This window comes from Phascolarctos cinereus, unplaced genomic scaffold (genome assembly GCF_003287225.1).
Source record: "Phascolarctos cinereus isolate Bilbo 61053 unplaced genomic scaffold, phaCin_HiC Scaffold_7;HRSCAF=346, whole genome shotgun sequence".
Classification (NCBI taxonomy): domain Eukaryota; kingdom Metazoa; phylum Chordata; class Mammalia; order Diprotodontia; family Phascolarctidae; genus Phascolarctos; species Phascolarctos cinereus.
The window spans coordinates 190,657,028-190,665,317 of record NW_027556180.1 but is presented as its reverse complement, the minus strand read 5'-3'; the positions used below and the strand labels follow the sequence as shown (position 1 = coordinate 190,665,317).

Here is an 8,290-nt window from a genome sequence, read left to right as displayed (position 1 = left end):
GTGCTTTATTTACTGTACTACCTGGTTGCCCCCTATAATGGATTCATAAGAACATAAGTTATTCTTATTCTTATTGTTTGCTGTCATTTACATATAATTTTAACTTTGACAAAGTGATTTGGAAGGGGAAGTCAGATATAGGGTAATAGATTATTAAGACTGTAGGTTATTTGTTGTTGTTGTCATGGTTATTGTTGTAGTTTTTGTTAGCTGGGATTGTTAGTTTTAAGTTTGGTAAAGTGGTTTGGAAGGGACCATAGAGATCATGTAGTACAACCTCCTCATTTTGTAGATGAAGCAATGGAGCCTCAGAGAGGTTAAGTGATTTTTCCTAGAGTCACCTAGCTAGTGTCTGAAGCAGAATTTAAATCTAGGAATTCCTGACTCAGAGTTTAATGCTCCATCTTCTACATGATGCTACTCTTCACAGACAACTTGGTCTTATGGGAAGAACTTTGAACTTGGCTTTGTAAATCTCATTTCCAGTCCTAGTATGAGCTATATAATATTGAGTAAATGACTGAACCTCTTAGAGTCTTAAGTTCTTCAATTACAAATTATGAATTATACTACTTTCATTATCTCCCAAAATTTTATTGTAAGTGTAACACATGTAAAATATTTGGTAACATAAAGTACTTCCATTGCTTACTAAATATAATATATTATTATAAATAATTTGACCTTACAGGGAATGTGCTATTTATATTCTAGAATTTTTATTGAATGCTGCACTTATCTCTGCTATTCAATCAGCTTTTAATACATGGTGCCTTGTATAATATCTTATCAATTCGACTAGATTAACAACTTTTCAAAGGAACCTGTTTAACCTTAGCAACATTCATTTTGCAAAATATTCCAGGAGCAGGTGCTCAATAAATAGTTGTTGATGATGATGATTAAATTCCAAAAGTATGAATTATTTACTATACGTATGCACTGTATGAGGTTTTGGGGATACAGAGAAATATGAGAAACTGTCCCTTAAAAGATTTTAATTTTACTTCATGATGATAATGATCTAGAAAATGAAGTGGACTTAGGACATATGACAATATTATACATTAATTCTTGAGGTTTTATTGGAATAGTGAGATATTTCCACTATCAAGAATTATGCGATCTTGTTGTAATTTTATCTTTGCCATGGCTAAGAAGCTTTCTTCTATTCCAGTCAAAGAAGTATGATTAAATGTATAAATAAAACACTCCTACATTGAAATTATACTTCACTGCCTCTTTGTGATATAGAGATGACCTTAATTTTTCAAAGGCTACGTCAATCAATCAATCAGTCAATCAATATATAATAGTTTATTAGTTGCATACTATGTATCAGGCATTTGCTAAGTGTTGGGGATATAAAAAGAGGCAAAAGAAAGTGCCTAACCTCAAGAAACTCACCATCTAATGAGGGAGACAACAACCAAGCAAATATATGCAAATTATAAACAGGATAAATAAGATATACTTAACAGAGGGGAGTCAATAGACTTGAAAAGTGTTCAAAAAGGCCTCCTGTAAAATGTGGCATTCAGGGGGAACTTCAAGGAAATCAGAGAAATGAGTAGGTAAAGCTCAGGAGGGAAAGTATTGCAAGCATGGCAGACAGTCAGAGAAAATGCCTGGAAATTAGAGTTCCTGGAACAATAAGGAGGCCAGTGTCACTAGTACATGGCAGGATGTAAAATAGAAGAAGACTGGAAAGGTAGGTCGGGCTAGGTAATGAAGGACTTTGAATGACAAGAAGATTAATGTCTTTTTGATCCTTATAGCTGTAAGAGACTGGAGCTTATTTAGTAGGGAGATGTCATGGTGGAACTTGCACTTTAATGGCTGAATGGAAGATGGATTATAGTGGGTAGATATTTGAAACTGAAAGATTTACTAGCAGGCCATTGCTTGGTATTCCAGATATGAGGTGATGAGGGTCTTCAAAAGAGCACAAGACCTAGTTATCTCTACATGCTGGAAAAGGTTCCAGTAGAGTAACATCAAAAAGCACCCATATAGGTTTAGAAAGGCCCATCACTAATAGTTTGACCAAGAATGATCATTTGTTTGGCCACTACAGCTCTTAAAGATCAGTTGCTAAATAATGGAGGGGCAATGATATGTTGTGACAAAGTGATTACCCACACTGATAAGGATATAGATCATAGATATATCAAAGCACATAATTTTTAAAAATGTTGCAAGCAGGAAAGCACTTAAAATATTTTACCAGATATTACAAACATTAAGCTCAGTATGTAGATATCAACTCATTACAAAGAAAGTCCAAGAGAAACAACATGCATCATTCCATTTGTTGGGGCACAAAGAAAAAAAAAACAATGAAAAAAAAATTTAAGCAATTGACTTAAGTGACTTGAGCAGGATCACACAGCTAGTGTCAAGTGTTTGGTCTGAGACAGGATTTGAACTCAGGTCCTCCTCACTTCAGAGCCGCTGCTCTATCCACTTTGTCAACTAGCTGCCCCCATCAATGAAAATTGTCAAAGTGACCATATGACAAGAATTGTATCTTGTGATTGCACTGCCTGAAATCTGAATCAGAGATTTGCTTTTTATTTTTTTTAATTTTAATTTTTTACTTTTTACTTTTTTTACTTTTTAAAGCGTGCCAGTGATGGTGCTGCTAAATGCTCAGGTTAGAAATAAAAATTCAAAAGAGTCTCTGTTTTCAAGGACCTTAAAAAACAAATGGTAGGTGATTCAACATTTAAACAAATTTGTACAGATAAAATGTATACTGGATAAAATTAAGATGTAAATTTTAGAGGAAAGGAAACATTAATGAGGTTTAGAAAGGGCTTCTCCTCAAAGGGGGAATTTCAGTTAGACGCTGAAGAGACCAGGAAAGCCATGAGGTTGAGATGAGGAGGGAGAAAATTCCAACCATAGGGGAAGTTAGGAAACTACTTATTCTGAGAAACATATTGTTGGAGGAACTACATGGAAATGAATATTCCAGGATCTCAGAGTATGGTGGAGTGAGTAAGATTTGAGAACACAAGAAAGGTTGGAAAGGGGCAGGATATGAAGGACCTTAAAAGCCAAACAGATAATTTAATATTTGATCCTATAGGTAACAGTGTGCCACTAGAGTTTACAGGAGCAGATCAGTTCTTGAGGAAGATTAATTTGACATTTTTAATGAGAGATTAGAAACAGGGATACCAAGTAGAAGTCTACTGAAATAGTCCAAGCTTGATGTAATGTTGGTCTGCACTGGCATAGTGGAAGCATCAAGGGAGAGAAGGTAAAATATATAAAATGTTACGAATATAAAATTAGACAACTAATGGGGGGAGAGAGAGAGAAGAGATAGAGATAGAGAGACAGAAAGACAGAGAGAGAGATTTGAGTGTGGATCACTAACAGGATAGTAGTGTCCTCAATAGTAGTATTTAAATAAGGAAGAGAGAAAAAGAGAGTGTGGAGGGAAGGTAATCGGTTCTGTTTCTAACACATTGAGCTTATGATGTTCAATTTAAATCCAGTTGTAAAACAGGCATTAGGAGATAAGAATCTGGAGTTCTGCACAGAGGTTAAACATGAATAAGAAAATCTGATTATCATCTCCATAGAGATATTAAGCAAATTGATGGCAGCTGATGATATCATCAAGCAAAATAGTAAAGAGGGACAAAGGAAGAGGGCTTAGAACAGAAGCCTGAAAGACATCCACAATTAAAGGTGTGACTCATTTGAAGATCTCATAAAGGATGGAGAGGCAGAAGTCAAGATAGGGGAGTAAAGGCTGTCCCTCAAACCCCTCCAAATAACTCTAAAAAATGACTCTAAACAAATTCTAGAGTAGCAGAACTCACAAAAAGGCAGACTGAAAGATATTTCCAGCCCAGTAGAACTTGGAAGGTCAGCAGGAAAGGTCTGTTGCACTAAGGTGAGAGAGAAGTGCCATCCAGCACTGGCAGTCCTCAGCAATCCCAGAGCAGGCCCCAGGGCAACTGAATCACTCACAGCAGTGGCAGTTTCCAGAAATCTCAGCCTACAGACAACAGAGGAGCATGCCTTTGGGAGTGACTGAATCAGCAGCTTCAGTGGCTGCAGCAGCTACTTCCTGAGCTCTCAGCCCACAGACTAGAAAGGGGTCAAACAACTGGTCAGAAGGAGATTACAGCTCACCTCCCTCTGACTCACTAGCTGCAGGTGCAGCAGCAAGGAAGTGGCAGAGATGTGCAGCATGGCCTGAGCCCACCAGCAGACAGTACAATGTAGCCTGCACACACCACCACTCTTCACACACACACACACCCATCCCCTACACTGGGCCACCACACTCCATATCCTTAGCAGCCCATGCAAGATGCCCTCAGCCATCAGTACCACCAGCAGCCCTAAGACCTCCCAGGTGCTTCTGTCCCCTTTCTTCTTTGGGGCTGAGGATGGCAGTGGGAAGTGTCTAGGGGCCCATAGGCACAGTGGCAGTGGGGTTGCAACAGGAGGCCAGAAGCAGGCACAAGAAGCAACCTGGAGAAGAAAAAAGGCAAGATTGATGATTACCAGGATCAAATGAACTTAAGACTTAATTTTGGAGAAAAGAGAAAGACTTAATCAAGATCGACTGGATGCAGTGTCTAAAGACCAAGAAGTCACAAATAACTTGGAGTGTGCAAAAGAGCTGAGGTGGATTTTCGTGGCCGCTAGTCAAGATTTTCAGAAAAACAATAAAAAAGACAGTGCAAGGAGAACAGCTCATGTGAGAGGAAGCAGAACAAAAGCATTTAAAGAGTGTCCTTGAGCTGCAATTTATTCTGGACAAGTTAGGGGATGATGACTTCCTAAGAAATCTGAAGCAAGGTATCAATGATGTGCTCATACTAAGTGAAAATGAAATGTTTATTCTGGATGACTTCTACAAGCCAGTCTAACATTAAGGGGACATGAGCATGAGGCTAAATGAATGGTATGAAGAAGCATCTATTCAGGACTTGTTAGAGAGAAAGAAAAAAAAAACAGCATGTGGAACAACCTGCAAAGTCCTAAAGGAGTTGGTTGAATACGTTTTTCAGACTAGTTACTTTGATGGCACCCACAACCACCAGAATGGCTTGTGTGAGGAAGAAGAGATAGTTGATCTTCCAGCAAGGGAACACCAGACAGCAGAAGCTGAAGTTAAACCAGCAGAAGAATATGCTGAACAAAATGGAGTTGAGTCAACAAAGTATGTAAATAGTTTATGGCAGAGACTCAGTTCAGCAACGGTGAAAAAGAACAGGTAGATTAATGAACAGCTGAAAAGGGTGAGTTGATACACTCACTTCATCAGCAGCCACAAGCAACAATCCCCCTCTGTGCCAGAGGCCCATGTTTTGGCTCCAGCAGTTCAAGCTGATCCTCTTGTCAGAAGGCAAGGAGTGCAGGGCCTCAAGGCACAAATGCAGTGTCCATACAATTTCATACAGGATTCCATGCTGGACTTTGAGAGTCGGACACTTGATGCTGCAATTGTGTCTGCCCAGGCTATGAATCCATCCCAGAATGTGGACATGCCTCAACTAGTCTGTACTCCAGTTCACACTGAATTTAAACTTGCACAGCCTAATCCAGAAGCTACACAGGTGAGGAAACCTTTGGTTTCTTTGACTAGTGAGGAATACACAACATCCCAGCCCATGTACCAGACTGCTCATGCTGGAGAGCAGTGAACTCAGAAGGAACCTATTGATCAGATTCAGGCTGCAATATCACTGATTACAGACTACCCCCCAGGATCCTCATCCCTTCCTGCTGCCTCTCAGCCCTAGGTATTCCCAGTTGGATCAAGCAAACCATTACACAGAAGCAGCATCAATGTCAATGCAGCTCCATTTCAGTCCATGCAAAGGGTATTCACTATTAATGCCCCTATTGCTCTTGTAAATGATCCAGAAACTTTAAAGCAACAGAATCAGTACCAGACTAGTTACAACCAGAGCTTTTCCAATCAATCTCACCAAGTATAGCAAACAAAACTTCAGCAAGAGCAGCTTCAGGCTGTGATTGGTACCTACCATAGTTCCCAGGACCAGTCACACCAGGTGGCAGATAACCACCAGCAGCATCCCCAGCAGAACACTGGATTTCCATGTAGTGGTCAGCACTACTCCAACTGCTGAGGAGTGTCACTTGGAGGATCTCTTGGCACTAGAGGCTTAATGAATGGATTTAAGGGCCCTGCCAATAAATTTAGAGGAGGTCGTGATGTCTACCATCCTTCATTTTCTAACACTCCAAATAGTGGTTACATGCAATCTCAGATCAATGTTCCATGAGAATGCTACAATTACCAGAAGGATGGATATCAGCAAAATTTTAAGAGAGGATCTGGGCAGAGTGGACAAAGGTGAGCCCCTACAGGTTGCAGAGGTTCCAAACTAAGGCATGCCACCAATGAACATTCAGCACCGAATTAAACTGTTTCACAGGATTGTTTAAAACACCAAAAGCACACTGGCCAGTATCTTATAACATGTTACCAGAAGAGTTATTACGTATTTGTTCTCCCTTTCATGAAACTCATTGGTACAGGGACTTTTTTCACCCCCTAAAGACTGGACTAGAGTTTTCAGCTTTATGTTACCTGCATATGGAAGGAAACAATCTTTAGTGTGCATGTTCTCTCATAAACATCATCTTGAGCCTTGAACATGATAGATACCCTTCCTTAGGAGCAAATCAAAACACACACTTTCAGGGTGATCAGATCTCCATGGTTACTTGATTGAACTGGCTTGTATAAAAGCAAGATTGACTCATTTTTGACATTGGATAAAAATTGGCAAATCAGCCTTAGAGTTGGTATTTTGATGGTAATTGACAAAAACCCAAATATTCCCCATGAAAGGAAGATGAAAAGAGTGGAGTCTGGTTTGGCATAGCGACTTCATCTGGCAGCTTTTTGTGCTTTAAATTGGAGCAATGAACATTTAGATGCATACTGAAAGATGCATGTGTCCCTAATTACACAAATAAGATTGACTATCTTTGATATGGCACTATTCAGCACCAGGCCAAACTATGGTGGTTAAAAATATATACACATAAATTGCTTTGTAACAGACAAAGTCAAAAATGCAAAATTAGGCTTTAATTGGCACTTCAAAAAACATGTACAACAAATATGGGACGTAATCTGGATGGCAGTTTCTGTATTTAATGTGAAGTATTTAGAAACCTTTTGGAACACATTTAACAGTTTCTTTGATAGCAATGACTTTTGTAAGGATTGGTACTATATATTTATCATTCCTTGTGACACACATATCTTCTCTCACTAATACCTGATCTTGCTGTATCTAAATAATTGGTACAGGTACTAATGGAAATCTCTAATGGATAATCATAACACTTTCAGTCATGTCTCTTTCTGCAGACTGAAGGTTAAAAAAAAAATATGAAATATGTGCTGCTGCCACCCCTTTAATTGCTATCTTTTGAAAGGCACCTGTATGTGTGTGGATTGACTTCCCCTTTTAAGGGAAATGACAGCCAGCAGTTTCAGTTTTAATAGCATAATTAAAACTAACAAAATGTGTTTATTAAAAAAAGTTGATTACAGGAGTCTTTTTGCTAGCAGTGGGGCAGGACTCCACTGTTTTGTCCTTACCTGAATCTAGGTCCTGAGTGGCAGTCCTAGAGTGAGGAGGAGTGCTACCATATCAGAGCTTGCAGCCACAGTGGAGGAGGAATGCTCATCACAGTTCCAGGGCAGAAGGAAGTGCTTATGGTCTCTCACAGAGAAGAATACAGACCTGGAGAATAGTAAACATCTTCTTGGAAGAACTGAAAACTTAAAGGTCCCCAGAAGTATCCCTGAAAACAGCTGCACAAATCCCCTGAAACTTGTAGAGCCCTACTTTAACAAACACTTTAAAGTCAACTAATAACCTGGGAATATGAACAAACAATGGGGAAAAAAAATGTCACTGACTATTGAGAGTTACTATGCTGACAAGGAATATCATAATATAAACTCAGAAGAAGACAAAATTCAAAGGAAAAGGAAAGGAAAAACAGGCAACATTCAGGAGACACACTACCCATTCCCTAGAGTTCCAGTTTTGCAGATTCCAGCTTAACACCAGGTAAGCTACCAGAACCCTACAGCCTCCAACTGCCAATATAGGGGGCCAAGCACATAACAACAGTGACCAGGCCCAAAGCTCCCAACAGAAGAAGCTTGGGTAAGTGCCCTCTGATCCTCAGCAGGAGAGCTCAATCTCTTTAAAGGCCAGGGAATAATCAAACATTATGAACAAAAAGAAGTGTACCATAGATT

At 39.3% G+C, this 8,290-nt stretch overlaps 1 pseudogene; it reads left to right on the top strand.

Annotated features, from left to right (window-relative positions):
• The first annotated feature begins 1,604 nt into the window (after window positions 1–1,604).
• On the top strand, window positions 1,605–6,425 carry LOC110202268 (caprin-1-like; annotated as a pseudogene).
• The last annotated feature ends 1,865 nt before the right edge of the window (window positions 6,426–8,290 follow it).